The sequence below is a fragment of the Pan troglodytes genome, chromosome 2, assembly GCF_028858775.2.
Source record: "Pan troglodytes isolate AG18354 chromosome 2, NHGRI_mPanTro3-v2.0_pri, whole genome shotgun sequence".
Taxonomy (NCBI): domain Eukaryota; kingdom Metazoa; phylum Chordata; class Mammalia; order Primates; family Hominidae; genus Pan; species Pan troglodytes.
The window spans coordinates 190,604,904-190,622,364 of NC_086015.1; the positions used below are offsets into that span (position 1 = coordinate 190,604,904).

The window sequence follows — 17,461 nt, forward strand, 5'->3', positions numbered from 1 at the left end:
CAGTGGCTCATGCCTGTAATCCTAGAGCTTTGGGAGGCCAAGGCAGGTGGATAGCTTGAGTCCAGGAGTTCAAGACCAGTCTGGGCACCATGGCAAAACCTTATCTCTACAAAAATAAAATTTAAAAAATTAGCTGGGTGTGGTGGCACATACCTGTGATCCCAGCTACAGTGAGCCAAGATCATGCCATTGCACTCTAGCCTGAGTGACACAATGAGATCCTGTCTCAAAAAAAAAAAAAAAGAAGAAGAAAGAAAGAAAGAGAAAAGAAAGAAAAGAAAGAAAGGAAAGAAAGAGAAAAACAAGAGTTAAACTATCTTTATTGGCAAATGGAGAGAATCCTAAGTAATCCTTTGAAAATACAAAAGCTAATGAATAAAGTTAGCAAGGTTGCAGGATACGTGATCAATAGAAAAACCAATTGTGTTTCCATACAAAACAATTTAAAATAAAATTTTAAAATTAAAGCATTTTAAATTAGAGAAAATTTATTTACAACAATATTTTCAAAGCATAAAATCCTTAGGGATAAATGTAATGCAATATGTGCACACCTCTATACTGAAAACTACAAAATATTCCTGAGAGAAATTTTAAAAGACTTAAGTGAATGGCATGGTATACCATGCTCATTATTTGAAAGGCTAAATGTTGTTAAAATATTAATTCTCCTCAAATTAATCTATAGAATCAATTTAATCCCAATCAAAATCCCAGAATGCTTTTTTGCATAAATTAATAAGCTGAATTTAAAATGTATACAGAAATGCAGAGAACCTTAAATAACCAAAACAGTTTTATAAGAGAAGATAAACTTTGGAAGGCAGATACTACCTTATTTTAAAACTTATTAAAAGCTATGATAATCAAAACAGTGTGGTATTAGGGAAAGACAGACAAAGAGTTTCATGGAATAGAACAGAGAGTACAGAAATAGACCCACATGTATATGGTGAGTTGATATTTTACCAAAGTGCCAAAGAAATCTAACGAAGAAAGACATTCTTTTAAACATGTGGTGCTGCAAAAACTGGCTCCCTATAGATAAAAAAATAAACTTTAATCCATAGCTTACATCATACTATAGTACTAACTTGAGATAGGTTATAAACATAAAAGCTAAAACTATGAAACTTTTAGTAGAATATATTTGTGATCCTAGTGTAAGCACAACTTTCTTAGAAAAAGCCATTAAGAAAAATGAATAGTCAAACTAAACTGGGAGAAAATGCACACACACACACACACACATATATATATACACACACACATATATATATCTGACTTCTATTATATATAGTTATAGGTAAGCAATTTTTATACTTCAGTAATAAAAAGACTTTACAGTTATGCCTTATAACTCTTACGATATTTTTTAGTTGACAAAGTACTTTTCTACCAATGTTTTTATGTGGACTTTACAACATTACCCCATGAGATTAAACAGTATTAGGATTATTTTTCTAATCTTACAAATGTAAAAATGAAGCTCAGAAATGTGTGTTTTCCAAATAACTAGAACTAAATCCTGAGTCTTTGAGGCACCCAGTTCATCATCATTGCCATCACACTGGCTGGTATGTCTCACTTAGGTTGATTTCTGCTATGCCTCTCCTTAGGCTGCTGACTCCTCAGGCTTACCTCTTAATTAGAACAGCCCTGGCACAATACCAAACCCCTTTCCTTGCCAAACTCCGGCTCTGAGCTTCTTGTCTTTCCAATTGCAGATTACAGCATTAAACTCTGGTTGAGCCTGAATGATCCCATATAGTCCTTCCCAGGTAAAAAATTCGTTAGATGATGGTTTCTTAATCACAGCTCAGCTGCCTCCTTGGGTTATTTATCTGATTCTGGGCATGTCATAAAAAGAATGTTGTTGAAAGGCAATGTAATAAGTATGCATTAATCAATCCTGCAGGCTTTCTTATTAAGAAATTTCAAGAGGGTCCACCTTCTGGAAGGAAGCAGCACTTTGCTACAGAGGCAAACACATCCCTTGGCATTTTACGAACCCCTCTGAAGGGAGTGGAGAGACAGCTCATCTTAGTGACAGATCTGTCGCAGGCAGTAAGAGGGCAACAGGGAGTCAGACTGCTACCTATTACCGTCATTATTATTGCTGTTGTCATTATTATGATCATATTACACATTCACTTAATGGTAACAACAGGGCCTGGCCCCAAAAGAAGTCTCAAAAAAAGATGTAATCTCTTCCCAGAGGCCTCATTTTTAAGTCAGATATGTTTCTGGTAATCCATTGTCACAGTCCTCTGTTGCCACCTGTTTTGGGTATCTGTCTGTGTGCTCTGACTAGCCTGGTCAGATAAATGTCAATAAACTGTGCGCACAGAGGAATTTTCTCTCTTATGTATGCTTTACTTTTGATGAACCAGGGCCTATTCTGAAGATAACATGACAGATTTATTGACATAATCATGCATATACTTCCATCTTCTCAAATAGGTCTTGGAGAACCTAATAAAACGCTTGGGGTTGAAAGTGACCTCAGAGATCCAACTACATAGGGCTCAAATTCTGCCCTTCAGTCGCCATCCTGCTTATGCTTGATTGCCCCTAATGTTGGAGAACACAGCACCTCCTGAAACAGTCAATTCCATTCTTAGACAGCTCTTCTTTTTATTAGTTCTTAAGTATCTGCTGTCACCTCCCTTCTCTTTTCAGAGACCGGCATTCTCCAATCTGTACAGGAAAACAGCTTTCTCCTATCTTTGCCCATGGCTCTGCCCTCACTGGAGTTCTCCCTAGCACTGGGGAGTTCTCCTATTGCTCTGGTTTTTCTATGGCTGCTCTGCAGATCCTCTGGGCATCATCTGGAGCTCATGCTCCAGTAAAGGGGCTGTTGCTTAATAAGCCTCCCCAAAATGTAGTGGCTTAAAACAATGATCCATTATTTGTTATGATCTGAAGTGTTGGCTGGGGAGTCTGCTCTGCTGGTTTCACCTGGGATCCCTGCTAGGGCTGCATTCAGTTGGAAAGCTTGGCTAGGCTAGAAGAGGCAACATGGCCTGAGTGTCAGGTATTGCAGTTGGTGCTGACAGTGACTAGGACTCCTTGGTTCTCCCACAAGTGGCTGCTCGTTCTTCCCTAGGCTCAACTGGCATTCTGACATGGTCTCTGGGTGGCTTTCCAAGGTGGCAAACATGGAGCTTACAAGGCCTCTTAAGGCCTAACCTTGAAAATAGCACATTATTTCTGACACATTCTATTGGTTAAAGCCAATCACAAAGCCAGCCGAGCTTTAGGGTGGGGAAATCGACTCCATGTCTTAATGGAGTGTGTCATGTTTTTCGTTCTACCAATGCCCTGTCTGCTAGAAAACATGGAAGATTGAAAGTATGGGTGGAGCACAAGGGCTTCCTCCTTCTCTTTTTTCACTCTGTTTCTTCATTTTCTTAACACCATTCTTTCTGGGTATATGGTGTCGTGCAAATTTCTTTTCTAAGGAGTTTCAATTATCTTGAAAGAGAATTATTACATAAAAAGGAAGAGAGCATGGTTGTCGCAAATGTAAACATTGCTTTGAATCGCAAAAATGAAGGCACTTAAAGACCTGTGAGGGGGTCCTCTGTGGCCATTTTACCAAATCTCAGTCTGGTTCTTCTGTCCTCAGGTTCAATAATTTCTGCCTCTTTCATACCGAGGGCCTCATTGTTCAAGGGCCTCTATCCAAATTTCCACCCCCTCCACTTCCTTCTAGGAAGCCTTACCTCTTTACAAAGGATGAGATTCCCCTTACTCAGATTCTTTATCTTTTCCAGATATAAGAAGGGTTTAAGATTGAAGCATGTGATCTTAGCACCCCAAGCCTTCACTGATGTTGGTCATCGGCCAAAGTTCAGACAGGCAGGCACAGAATTCCTGGGGCAAAGTGAGCTGAGTGTCCCATTCTAGAGTTTTTTATTTGATGGCATCTTGTGAAAGCTGAGGCTGTCAGTTACTCTTTCCAGGAACCTATTAAAATAAGATCAGCTCCCAAGAACAAACAACGGTTGTGTGTGTGTGTGTGTGTTTGTGTGTATGTGTGTGTATGTACATGTGTGCACATGTGTGAATAGGTTTAGGAGTGGGTGTTGAGGACGGTTCAGGTAGAGTGGGTTTTTATCAATTAAGAATGCAGTCAATTTGTCAATTGAAAATGGAGTTAGTGAAGCTCCCAATATTGAGTAAGAAGTGTCTGGCTTCTTTTCTACTCAGCTTTGATCTCTGATGGAATCATAAAAGTCTCATGCTGCAGACTGGATTCAGTGGTTTCCAACCCCAACCACACATATGCATACACAGACACACATATCTGAAGGGTTGTGCTGACTCTTTTTACTATGTCTTAGAGGAAATCTACCTTCTTATAATCTCCACCCACCTGTAATAATTTTCTGCTGCGGACACACAGATAAGGTCTAATTCATCTTTTTATGAGAGGCTTTTGTGTATTTCAAGATAATTACCACCAGGCACAGTGGTTTATACTGGTAATTCCAGCAATTCAGAAGGCTGAGGCAGGAGAATCACTTGAGGTCAGGAGATTGAGACCAGCCTGGGTGACATAGTGAGACCTATCTCTAAAAAAACTCAAACAAACAAAAACAAAAATAAAAGTTAGCGGGGTATGGTAATGCATACCTGTAGTCCTAGCTACTTGGGAGGCTGAGGCAGGAGGATCGCTCCTTGAACCCAGGAGTTCAAGGCTGCAGTGAACTATGATTGTGCTGCCACAACTGCAATCTAGCTTAAGCAACAGAGTGAGACCTCATCTCTAAAAATTAAAAAGAAAAATATAATTACCATGTACTTCCCAAGTTTTCTACTGTCCTAGCTAAACATTGAGGCTGGCTGAATACAATATTACCTGACAAATGCCATATGATTGATGCAAAAAAGATGAGAAAACATATTCATGCTCATACCTACTCTTTTTATGCTAGATATTTCAGTAGTGCATCCAGCAGAAATTCAAATTGTTAGATATAGGATATAGATAATGGGTGGAATATGGAACATGGAATATTAAGTCATCAATTCTGCTCTATTTCCTTTTGTTTATGTGTCCAGCACAGTTAAAAAAGATAAGAAGGAGAAGACTGTGAAAGTAGGTTGCCTGAGTCCATTTTATGCTGTTATGATAGAATACCACAGAGTGGGTAATTTATAAAGAAAATAAATGTATTTCTCACAGATCTGGAGGTTGGGAAGTCCAAAAGCATGGCACTAGCATCTGGTGAGGGTCAATCCCATGGCAGAAGGATGGAAAATAGAAGCAAGCATGAGAGACAAAGAAAGCACACTTTTATAACAAAGCCATTCCTTCAATATCTAACCCAACACTGAGAAGACAGCAGTAATCTATTTATGAGAGTGGAACGCTCATCACCTAATCACCTCTTAAAGATTCCACTTCCCAATAGTGTTACCCTGGCAGTTAAATTTCAGCATGAATTTTGGAGGGTACATTCAAACTACAAGACAGATTTCATGTTCAATCTAATAATTCTCTTCCATAACTGGACAAGTCCTACAAATAAGGTTGGTATTTAATAACATTCAGTAATATTTATTAAACACCAACTATACATCAGTCACTGTGCACCTGGCACCCAGAAAACCCAGTTGGGTGAATACTAGATATCACTTAAGTCATACAACTCTGTGAGGTAGAAATTATCCCAATTTTCAACATAAAGAAATTGGAATTTGGGTAGATTAGGTGAGTAGGCCAAATTTCTACATTTAGTAAGTATAAAGCTACCCCAGAACTTTTGTCTCCAAACTGAGAACTTCTTTTTACTCTACTCGGTGCATGCCTGTTCTGTGCATCGGGTGGTGGGGTTAGACACAGCACAAGAGGTTTTTGCCTTTATATTTTACCCTCTACATGGGAGAAGGAGAATTCAGAGAGGAGGGGAATATTGAGCTGGTCCTGGAAAAACAGTGGGCAGAGGAGGCATAGGAGGGGACGACAATACAGGGAGATTTAAGAGCCAAGATATATAGAGAGAAGTTTGCTGGGATGCTTAGCAAATATTGAGTAGAGTGGTCTGGCTGGATGGGGAAAGACCCATACTGGGAGTGAAAGGAGGCTGGTTTGAAACTCTGTGTTAGTTTGGCTATAGTCCCTGATAGAGTGTGACTGTGAAGAGCCTTGAACAACAAATTAAGAAGCCTTTTTCCATGGTTGGTCAGGCCCAGTGTATTGATTGGCCGCATTTCCAGAGGTCTAGATAAGCCTGCATCAAGGAAAATTCCTTTTTTGTTGCTGTTGATGTTGAGCATGTTCTGGGCTGGCCTTTTCTCACCATTGGAAAGGTAAACAACTGTAGGATTTAGATTTGAGTTTGACAATAGGAAGTAAGGTACCTTGCTTGACCTGTGTACTTACCAGTAGAATGGGGAGAAACAGAATTATTTACATGGTATCTGGCATATATTTTTGGGGGGAGTTCCTAGAAATATTTAACAGCAGAATTCAAAGGGTCCGGATCCAGCCATTTAAGTCTTAAACTTTTCTTCATCCCAACTCCATCAAGAGGGAGCCCATGAATACTTCTAGCAGAGTTGTCACTTGATGAAAAGTAGTGTGATGGGGCCACCAATCTGGGGCAGATGTCCTAGCATGGCTTACAGTAGAGATCCAGGAAGCAGTAGGACCAGGTAAGAGACAAGCCAGTGGTGGAAGGGTTGTCAGGAAATCTAATAAATTCGTCCATGTATTTATTTATTTATTCATTCATTCACTCATTCATTTATTCATGTATTTATTTACTCAACAATTATGTGGGAAGAACCTACCATGTGCCGGGCTGTAGGTCAAAGCTCTGGAAATCAGAGGTGAACAAACTGGACATAATTCCTTCCCTCAAATTATTTACAGTCTCTCTTATAAACTTATTATTCTAACATTTCGATGCAATCTTTCAGTGTTTTAGGGTGGTGGGATTTTACAGGATTTAAGATGTTTCAGCAAAGGGAGAGGGTAGTTGGTTATGTAGTGATCTCCCTGACGTTAGAGGTAGTTGTTGCACTAAGTAAGAGTCTGACTGAAATTTCTACTAAATATCTCCCAACACAGGAAGATAAGCATCTAGAATTCATGTTTATAGGATATGCATCTGAGCCTGTGTTGAGACCTCTACTGGGATTCTTCTTAAAAGGAGTCAAGAAATGAAGTGAGAAGATTTTTTTCTTCTTTATTCTCGAGCAAAAACAATGTGGGATAGAGAAGTCACAGGCCAAACCCTCTTAGGAAAGCTGGCCAGGAATGCAAGCACTGTGAAAGTTCTTTCACGAGAAAAGGAGAATTGCTTTCTAGGGTTATCCTGATTTCAAAGTCAAGGTAGCATGAGACTGGCTTATTTTTGCTCTGGGCTTGAAAATTTAACTGACTCAGGAGAGAAATGTTAGGACCAATTTCTGGCCTTGAGAAATTCCCTATCAGGAGGTTGGTACAAAGGTGCATTTGCAGTAATCAGCTCTTTTCTTTAGCTTACACCTCCACCTGCATTATGTAATTACATCAATACCTCCTCAAATTCCCATAAGATTATTTTTGAGAAGACTTAATGTGTTACGATGTAACTTCTCTGAGCCTCAGTTTCCTCCCCTGTCCAATGGGGCTGATGATATTTTAGCAGACTTAAGTTGTATCACAGAAGTAATTATCCAAATATAGTACCTAGTACCTGGCTGTCACCTAATACTTGCCTCATACCATCACATCTAGGAGAGTTAAAATACCTTTTTTAAATGACACACTTTGTGAGAAAAATTAGGCCAAATATGTAAGGAAGAAATTATTAGTTATTAATATTTTGCCCAGTCAGTTTCTAAGTTCCTCAGATTATTTATCCCAAGATTTGTGGGAAGAAGCTCAAATGAGACAGGGTCTAGGAAAACCTGTTGCAAGCTATTAAGTGTTCTCTGCCTAAAAGGGACCATCTTAGACCTGAGGGGGCCTGCTTCCTTGCTTTCAGCAAGACTGCTGGTGCCCCAAGGCCAGCATCAGTGCATGGAAGAGGGCTTATGATCAGCCCTGCGTGCCTGCTAATGATGACCACAAGCGGCCTTGAAGAGGCTTTTCATCACCACACCTTGTCTTCTTCCAACTCCAATTTGTACAGCCTATGGGTTGCTTCACTTCCAGGAGCCAGACCCCAGGGGCTGTTAATAGCCAAGGTCACCAGTGTGAAACTCCGCTCATCCTAGCCAGCATGGCTGTGACTTCCCAAGAGAAGATAAATGACTGATAAGGCCCCCCCAAGAGAGGAGAGAGTGACACTTCTCATTAACAGAGGGCCGGTCAGGGAGTAGGATGCAAATGGCACTGATGCCCCTGTGGCTGCTGCCACTGTCATTGCCTCCTGGCACATCACGGCAGGTGGATGACAACTTGTCTCACTGAAGAACTCTGAAACTGTTTCTAGGGGTGCTTTTGGGAGAAGCAGAGGCAAATCCTGCTAGAGCTTTCTGATACCAACCCTATGGCATTTGTCCTCTTGACTCCATACCTAAGGCTTCAGCACAGTCCTCCACTTGAAATGTAGGCCTAGGGGAGGACCCACCTCTGGAGGAACTCATTCCAGCTTTACTTTCTTCGAATACACAGGCACGCACACGTGCACACACACACCCCTACACACACACACACACACACACACACACACACCCCTTTTTCCTATTTTTTTTTAGGGCAGTGTGAAGTTCTCAAATTTCAGTGTGCATCAAAATAACCTGGAAAAGTTATAAACATACAGGGCCACACCCCAGACCTACAGGGCCTAGGGAATCTATGTTTTAACCAGTTTTCCAGGTAATTCTGGTATAAATGATCATGAGATCACACTTTGAGGTATACTATTCAGGAGTTAAAAAATAATTACAGAACCTATTTTATAGAGTTTTAAAAACTGGAAGACAATTCAAAGATATCTAGAATAGCCTTTCATTCTACAAATGAGAAAGTGGATAGAGGCCTAGGCTGTAGCTGCCTGCCAGAGTTCAAACCCTGGCTCAGCCTCTTACAAGCTGGATGATTTGGGGTAAGTTACTTAAATTCCCCGTGCTTCAGTTTTCTCATCTATACAACAGAAACAACATAAAATGTTACCTATCTCACAAGAGATTTTATGAGGTTTAAATGCATTCATATAGTCAAAGTTTTGGAAAAGTGCCTGGCACACAGTGAACATTCAATAAATTATTTGTATCATTCAGGTTCAATCAGAAAAACAGAACCACTTCGAGTAGTATAGAATATGGGATATATTACGAGGCTTAGACCAGACATAATTGTGGGAACTCATTATGTTGCTACTTTAGGGGGCAGTTTCTGCTTTTGATGCTGGCCCGAATGTCAGCAGGGCTAGAAACATAGAAGAAAAGATAGACATCAAGTAGGAATAACGAGGACAGACTAGAATCTGCAAGAATTAGCTGGAACAATATGTGCTGCTTCTTCAATCTCGGTGATGCTGTTGGCCTACAAGATAAGCTGGCAGCCTGCACCATAGGGTCACACCTGCTCTTGTCCCAGTACTCATAGAAGTTGAAAGAGGGGATCTGGCAGGAGCTGAAGGAGCTGCAGCGTCAACTGTGCTCTAAACCAACCAAGTAAGCCAGCATATCAGTGACCACGTGCAAGAGCTTGTAGCTGCCCTCATTAACCTTTAGAGGATAAAGAAAATAAAATAGCCCTTCTTCACTTTCCCCTTTCAAATCTCACATGACTTGGAACATTAACTTGTGGCCAACCTTAACCTGAAATTGTATAGCCAAGGGGACTCTAAGATTTGCAGTTCCAGCTTAGCTAAGTTGATAAAGTACAAAAACCATCATATTGTCAATTTCTCTTAATACACATCAGGAAACTGAAACAGAGCTGGTGAGTACCTTAGGCAAGGTCACACAGCAAATTTTTGGGAGAAGAGAGAGAGAAAGACCCAGGCTTAGGCTACTCAGCTTCTGATATTCAAGCCTCCTGGTTGCCACAAAGAACTTAAGAAGGTGTCCCTCTGAATGTTTCTTAAACCTACAGAGGGAAAGCCCAAGGAGATGATGGGTCTGTTTCAATAATACATTCACTGAGGGACTGCTAGGTGCCAGTTAGTCTGTCGTCAGGCACGTAGGACTCCCTTCTTTGCTTACAGAGAAGAAAACTGCATTGGTAAGTACAATAAAAGGCCAAAGAGATACATGCTTCAAGGGAGAGACAATGGTAGTGTTTTAGGGTGGAGCTTGTTAAAAGATAGGTTATCAGACCATGTCAAGTGGCTTTTGCCTAATACTCAAAGGTCATCAATCTAGATCCTATTTCTCTACCCTCTTATCCCTTGCTACTCTACCGAAATGAAGTACGATATATGGGACAATTTACTTTGAAGCCTCTTGCTACTGTGATAACATGGTTACTGTTGTTTTCTCCAACATCCATCTGAGTAAATCAGGGTAAGCATAACCTCCTTGCCACAGTGGTTGCTTCAAGTTACCCAGACCTAAGCCAGGTACTAGAGTCCATTTGGTTGCTGGTGTTGTGATGATCACTTAAAAAATTGTCTAACTCTTTGAGACCAGCCTGGCCAACATGGTGAAACGCTGTCTCTACTAAAAATACAAAAATTAGCTGGGTGTGGTGGGGCATACCTGTAATTCCAGCTACTCGGGAGGCTGAGGCAGGAGAATTGCTTGAACCCAGGAGTCGGAGGTTGCCAGATATTTACTCAATGGTTGGAGGAAGTGCATTTCCTCTTCCACTAGATACTAAAAAGGAATTATCACACTGATTGTGCTATCCGCAGCTGACAAACACAGAAGGAACCAGTTGTAGCCTAGAGTCAACATTATGGATGGCAGAATGAAAGAAACATCATTGAGCCATTGAATCAACCATCTCGGAAGCCTGCTTGAACTCTAGGCTTTCCAGTTAACTGAGTCATTGTGTTATCCTGTGTTTGAAATAGTTCAAGTTGGGCTTTTCCATTACCTGTTATAGAAAATGTCTGCATTAATACACGTGCCTTTGAATATGCTGAGGATATTTTTCCTCTGCTAAAATAACAGTTCTTCTTACTTTACCTAAAGTCTTCTACTTTTCTCTCAAGAACTTGTTCATTGTCTCATCCATCCCAAAGCCTTTGCTGATCTATTTCCAGAGCCTCTATTCCCACTTAGGTTCTGATGTTCTTTCAACTCTTGTCTGTTTTTCCCAGAGGTGCCAAAGGCCACTGGGCTTGGTTTTATGTTGTGTCTCTATGGCTTTTGATTTTTGGTCTTTCATTGACTCTGGCTTCACTGCTGCCTTTCTGAGTCTTCCCAGTTAAGAAAACTTAGAGGAGAATGCCCACACTCAAAGCACCCAGGATTGCCAAGAGAGAACCTTAAACAGAAGAGAAGGTACTGGAGTCCATTTGGTTGCTGGTGTTGAGATGACCACTTAAAAAGTTATCTAACTGTCTGAGACCAGCCTGGCCAACATGATGAAACCCTGTCTCTACTAAAAATACAAAAATTAGCCAGGCGTGGTAGCACACGCCTATAATCCCAACTACTTGAGAGGCTGAGGCAGGAGAATCCACTTGAACCCAGGAGTCAGAGGTTGCAGTGAGCCAAGATCATGCCATTGCACTCCAGCCTAGGCAACAAGAGCAAAACTCCTTCTCAAAAAAAAAAAAAAAAAAAAAAGTCTAACTCTTTGTATGGAAAGTTTGGAATAATCAGGGACTCCTATCAAGACCTTTAGCTTCCACCATGCAAACATCATATAGGATGAATCACCTTCCGGATCTTCCAACCAGGGTCTTTGTTCGGCTTGAACAACTAAAATTAGCAGTTTATTCACGGTCCATAATGGCTGGGGAATTATTTCATACACATGGGACAAAGGAGAGGGATCCAAAGAGGGCCCTCTTCCCTAAGTCTCATTCATGAGATTCTTCTCATTGAAGAGGCACTCTCAAGCATCCAATTTGCTGCAATTATAGCAATCAAAAAAGCATTCAGTCTCCTTCCGCACCTGACAAGCCAGCTCATGCATTCTTACCAACAGTGGTGGGGTGGATGCTATTGCAGCTCCCATCCCCCTGATTCCAGCTACAGCCACTAATACCACCCTTATCCCCACACCCAGAGCTAGAGGTGGTTCACAGTCCAAGGAACTCCGTCTTGTTAACATCGATGGTAGACCTGTAGCTGCCCAGATTCACATGGGCTTACTGGTTCTCTAGAAAGAGACTGGTTTGCCTTTAGTATTGGCTTATAAATATCTCTATCCCCAAGGCCTGAAAGAGAACTGATGATAGATAAACTTCTCCATTATGTAAGTTTCTAAGGGCTGATAAATAAGCTCCTGCCATGATAACAGGTGCAGGTGTAGCGCCATGGAGAAGCCGGGGCCTGTCTGATTGCTGCATTGTGCCAGCATTCATGTTACTTGAATGGGTGCTTTGTGAGAATACAGTCTCTGCAGATTGCAGGGACCGGCTGCTGCTGGTGAAAGGGTGGGGGTCTGTTGATGAAAGTCCCATTAACAACACACAAATAACTCCCAGCTTCCTCTTCTCACTTGCCTCTTTGTTCTAGGCCAATGGCTCTCAGGAGAGCTGAAAATGTTATTTAATTATTTCTAACCCCCATACTGCTGCTACTAGGACTCCTTCTGGAATATCCATTCCCAGCAAGGCATCTGTATTCATTCTCATGAGCCACTCCAGGCTTGCCAATGGATGAAAGAAGTCTGCAACCACTGTAAACAATCAGGCTGGTGTTGAGTCACTTATGTGGACCACCACTGTGCCACTCCTTCTGAACACTCCAGCTGCTCCACCTCTGACAGGCTTCCATCTACCTTGGAGGCCAGCTGACCATTAGATCATTACTTGATCTCTCAATCCCCTCTGAGAGTCTTTGGGAAACAACATGCGAATGTTTATCATTGTTAAGTCTGGTCACTGAGCCTCATGGAAAATTCTCCCCTCTGTTCTCAATTTTCTCATTTATAAAATGGGAATAATGAGAATACTCAGACCTTCTTCAAGAGGTTATTTTGAGTCCCAAGTGAGATAATACCTGCAGAATACTGAATATTCAATTAAGGAGGTGCTCAGTAAGAGCACTACTATTTCATTACTGTTTCTCTCATATCAATTATTAGGGTATTTTAAAATACCTTTCTCCAGAATATCTTTCTATCTCCCAATATGATGATAAGTTCTCCTAGAGCAGGGCACTTCTAAGTTTTCTGATGTGTCCACACAATTTATCAGGCAGCTGGAACATGGAATGAACACTTGCATGGCAGCCAGGAGCCTCAAGCTGGAGTCCCAGCACCACCTGTGATTACCACATTCCTCTGTCTGGCTGTCTTTCGTTAGGTCTTCTATTATCTCCTCTGTGCCATCACTCTCCCTTCCCTTCTTAAATCCCCATCCTTCTACCTTGGCCTCACCTACTGAAATCTCACTCCACCTTCCAGTTCAAACTAAATTCCCCACCTTCTGGGAATCCCTTCCTCAGTAGCTGCAGACTACACTGGCCTGTCTTTTCCCAGACTTCTCATTCCTTCATGTTAGCACCACAATGCTTAGCAACTAGTGGCTTTTTCAATAAGAAAGATGTAGTCTTATTTATCTCTTTGCACAACTCCCTTCTCTATTGTGTTTTCCACATTTACATACAACTTTGGGGCAGAAATTGGCCCAGTGGCCAAATCTGGCCCACTTTCTTTTTGTATGGTCTAAAGCTAAGAATGTTTTTGTATTTTAAATAGTCAAAAAAAAAGATCAAAAGAAGAAAAATGTTTCATGAAGTGTAAAAATTACCTAAAATTTAAATTTTGGCATCTACAAATAAAGTTTTATTGGAACGTAGCCACACTCATTTGTGAAGCAGGTTCACTGTGCACTGCTTATCAACTTGTCTGAGTCTGGTAAGGCAGAAGATCCTTAAACATAACAAATTACATGAAACAAATTTATTATTACAGATAAACAGCAAGAGATAACAGAAGTGTAGGATTGATTGTGAGCTTCTCCCCCCAAACTCAGAAAAACTGCCAGGTAAATGAGGTCTCATCTGCATGTGCCCCACTTGCATTGCTATTGAGGGACCCTGAAAAGCAGACAACCCTGGGTGTTACACCCTCCCCAGGGTATGAAAGGAGTCACTAGGCAAATGTGTTGAAGAACATCCCGTTTCTAGGTGGAAACTGGAACAGAGCCAGCCTGTTCCAGCCAGTCTCTCCTTGTCTCAGGATGTTGCATTCTCAGCATATTTTACAGTTATTCCAGGGAACAACAGTGAGAAGAGGAGAGAGCTGGGTTGGTCCAAGGCCACCTGGAGAACTGTCCTGCACCATGTGTCATATATTGTTTATGGCTGCTTTGACACTACAACAGCAGTGTTGAGTAGTTGCAGTAGGGACTGTTTAACCCACAAAGCCTACATTACTTACATCTGGACCTTTGCAGGAAAAGTTTGCTGACCTGTACTTTAATATATAAAAACCCATTCACATTTGCACATTCATTTGGTGGTCACTACAGGCCTATGGTAACATCTCCGTTTTCAGAAGCTCAGAAAAGTAAGCTGCTTGCTCAAGAATGCACGGCTTCAAGGTGGCAGAGCTGGAAGTTTCTAACTCACTCACCTCATACTCAGACCTGCACTGTTTTTCAAGATAGTCAATATTTCAGGTAACTCTTCTTTCTTGTAATCCATTTCCTATCACATGCCTCACTTAGCATCTCCAATGAGCTCCCTCAAGAAATGTGAGGTTGCATCAGTGGCTCCCTAGTCTCTCTGAAAAGTGATGTAATTGTTAGCAAATTAAAGCCCATCAGTAACTGGTAAACTGCTCTGCTCTTAGCTGGCTGCGCCCACAAGTGCTTTATCTAACCAACCATAACTTCTTCCTTGGCTGACGATAAGGTTTAATTAGGAGGAGGTGACATGTTGCGGGTGACCACTGATTTATAATGAATGGCAGCGAGTTTTTTGGAGGGACAGGTAGACATGCTGGCCCCCATCCAAGCCTGCCTGCCTGAACATCTCCTAATCTCTTGCCACCCTCCCTCTTTGCCCGAGCTCATGTGGTGGGTGTTCACTGGTGTCCTTAGTCTCTGCCTTGATGGCCCTTGGTCTTCAGGCATACTCTTTCCTTGGGACATCTTTTCCCAGAGCTTGGTGATTTAGGGGAAATTATTTTCTTACACTGAGCTTAGTTTCCTCATCTGTTGAATGAGAATGATGCTTCTAGCTTTCAGCACAGTTGAAACACAGCACACAGATCACACAGAGATGATCATGTGTGTCAATTTATGTAAAGTGTACCTAGCACAGCTCCTGGCACATCAGCAGGACTCAGTAAGTGGTATTACAGAATTTTCTATGATACTACAGTATCTTTATTCTGAGTCTCAGCAAGAGTGGGCACTAAGTCTTATCTTAGGAGGTCGTTTCTTCTTTCAGGAGCTTTATGATTGGGCATGATCCTTTCTCCATCCTTTCCATTCAGTGCTCAAGTTCTCTGACACTTCCTCATAGCTCACTTGTCAGGAAAGCCAAGAATGTCTGTTGATGTGACTCCTGCCCAGGTAGGAAGTGGTGGTTCTGAACTAGAGCTGAGGTCCCTTGATAGGCTCCATGGAATGCCCTTTGTGGCCACTGGGGCCACTAACCAGACCTTTCTCCCTCCCACAAATCAGGGTTCCCAGACTTTCACTGGGAGGGCAGTCTGCTGGAGAATTCTATCTAGCTTGTGAGGCTGATGTTTTTCTTCCATTCAGGCCATCTACTGATTGGATGAGGCCCACCAGCATTCTGAAGGGTGATCTGCTTTACTCAAAGTTGATCAATTTAAGTGTTAGTCTCATCCAACAACACCCTCTAAGGTGACACATAAAATTGATTAACATTATGCGTTAGCATGCAGAAGTACTCTCCATGGTCTCTCCCTGACAATTCTTATTTTGTTTGTCTTTCTAAACAAATGTATTTAAGAGATAAAACAACTGGAGAGCCATATGATGTTTCTTTCTCTGTTCAAGTTGGTCAAATAATACTAACATAAATATTTCCTCATGGAGAGATTAACTAACTCAATTGTATAAAGCATTTTCAGTCTACTCTCTCATTGTTTTGTCATGTAAGGCCAATGATCAACTGATCTGATGCATTCATCTTTCAGACAGGGAATCTGAGACCTGGCTGGGAGAAGAGGACTTGCCTAAAGTTATCCCACACAGCAAATTAGTTGGAAAACCAGGATAGTTGAGTAAATATCCTGGAGCCCAGCCAAGTAATGAAGCCAGAATTCAGAAAGCTGTTTTGACTAGATCTGGGATTTTTACAATAAAGGGTCTGTAAGGGATATTTGTGAAAAATGTTGACACTTGACGGCTGTCCTGATTCATTCAGCTACCTAGGTTATCTCTGCCTCTCTTTGACTTGTGTTTTGTCTTTTAAGATGGCAGTCTTGCTCTTTTGCCTGGGCTGGTCTTGAACTCCTGGGCTCAAGCAGTTTTCCTGCTTTAGCCTCCTGAGTAGCTGGGGCTACAGGAGGACATCACTGTGCCCAGCTCTCTCCGTATCTTTGACTAGGTTATTTTACAACCCCATAAGATAGAAATGAAGTTATAGAAAACTGATAGGAATATAAATAATTATTATCCATGGAAATGCAAATTGGATCTAATGGAATGAAACTGATTTTTTTTCCAGCAGATAGTGACCACTTTTGTATCCTTTTGTAAATTCATTTCAGCATTCCATATTTGACTAAAAATGTGTGACACTCCCAATTTGCTTTTGAATTCATTGTAATATCTACCAATTCCCTCATTAATTAATGAGTTAAATAAAGCCTTTGGCATGTATTTATTTTGTATTTATAGGAGAGTCATGAGTATATCTTCTTTTAAAAGGTATTCTTCAGTAGGTCTTAGTGTGCACAATACTTACATCTTATTTTCTCATTCTACACTGTTCCCACACCTCACCCAGAATAAATGTAATCTCCTATGAGCTTCTGAACATCATGAAAAATAACAGCTCATTTTGTAAAGTCCTTTAGTATTTGCAAAGCACCTTCACTTCGATCATCTCATTTGATTCCTACAATCAGCCTGGGAGAGCACTTGACATTCCCATTTCACAAATGGGGACGATGAAGGCCAGAGAAAGAATGTGCTGTATAAAACTGAGGTCTTACATATATACATGAGGCAGAGTCATGACCTCAGTATAAGTTTCCTGTTTCTAAGACCTATGCTGATCCCCTTCATTAAGTTATGTCATATTTCTGTGTGTGTGAAATGCTTTGGGTCTGGATGCAAAGCCGGGAGCAGGAGAACTGCTATTTTAGAAAGAAAAGGCCGAGAATTTGGATGTAATTGAAGTTGTGAGAAGTTGCAGTTCCATCACCAGGATTTTTGTTATTCAGCTCCCTTTTTCATTTTTC

General features: G+C 41.2%; 1 long non-coding RNA gene across 1 annotated transcript; it reads left to right on the plus strand.

Moving 5' to 3' along the window:
- Positions 1-13,984: 13,984 nt before the first annotated feature.
- LOC112208597 (uncharacterized) lies at positions 13,985-16,888 on the plus strand. The gene is made up of 4 exons (XR_002943068.1): positions 13,985-14,060; positions 14,547-14,696; positions 15,789-15,829; positions 16,190-16,888. It is a non-coding gene; the product is annotated as an uncharacterized LOC112208597 (long non-coding RNA).
- Positions 16,889-17,461: the final 573 nt, after the last annotated feature.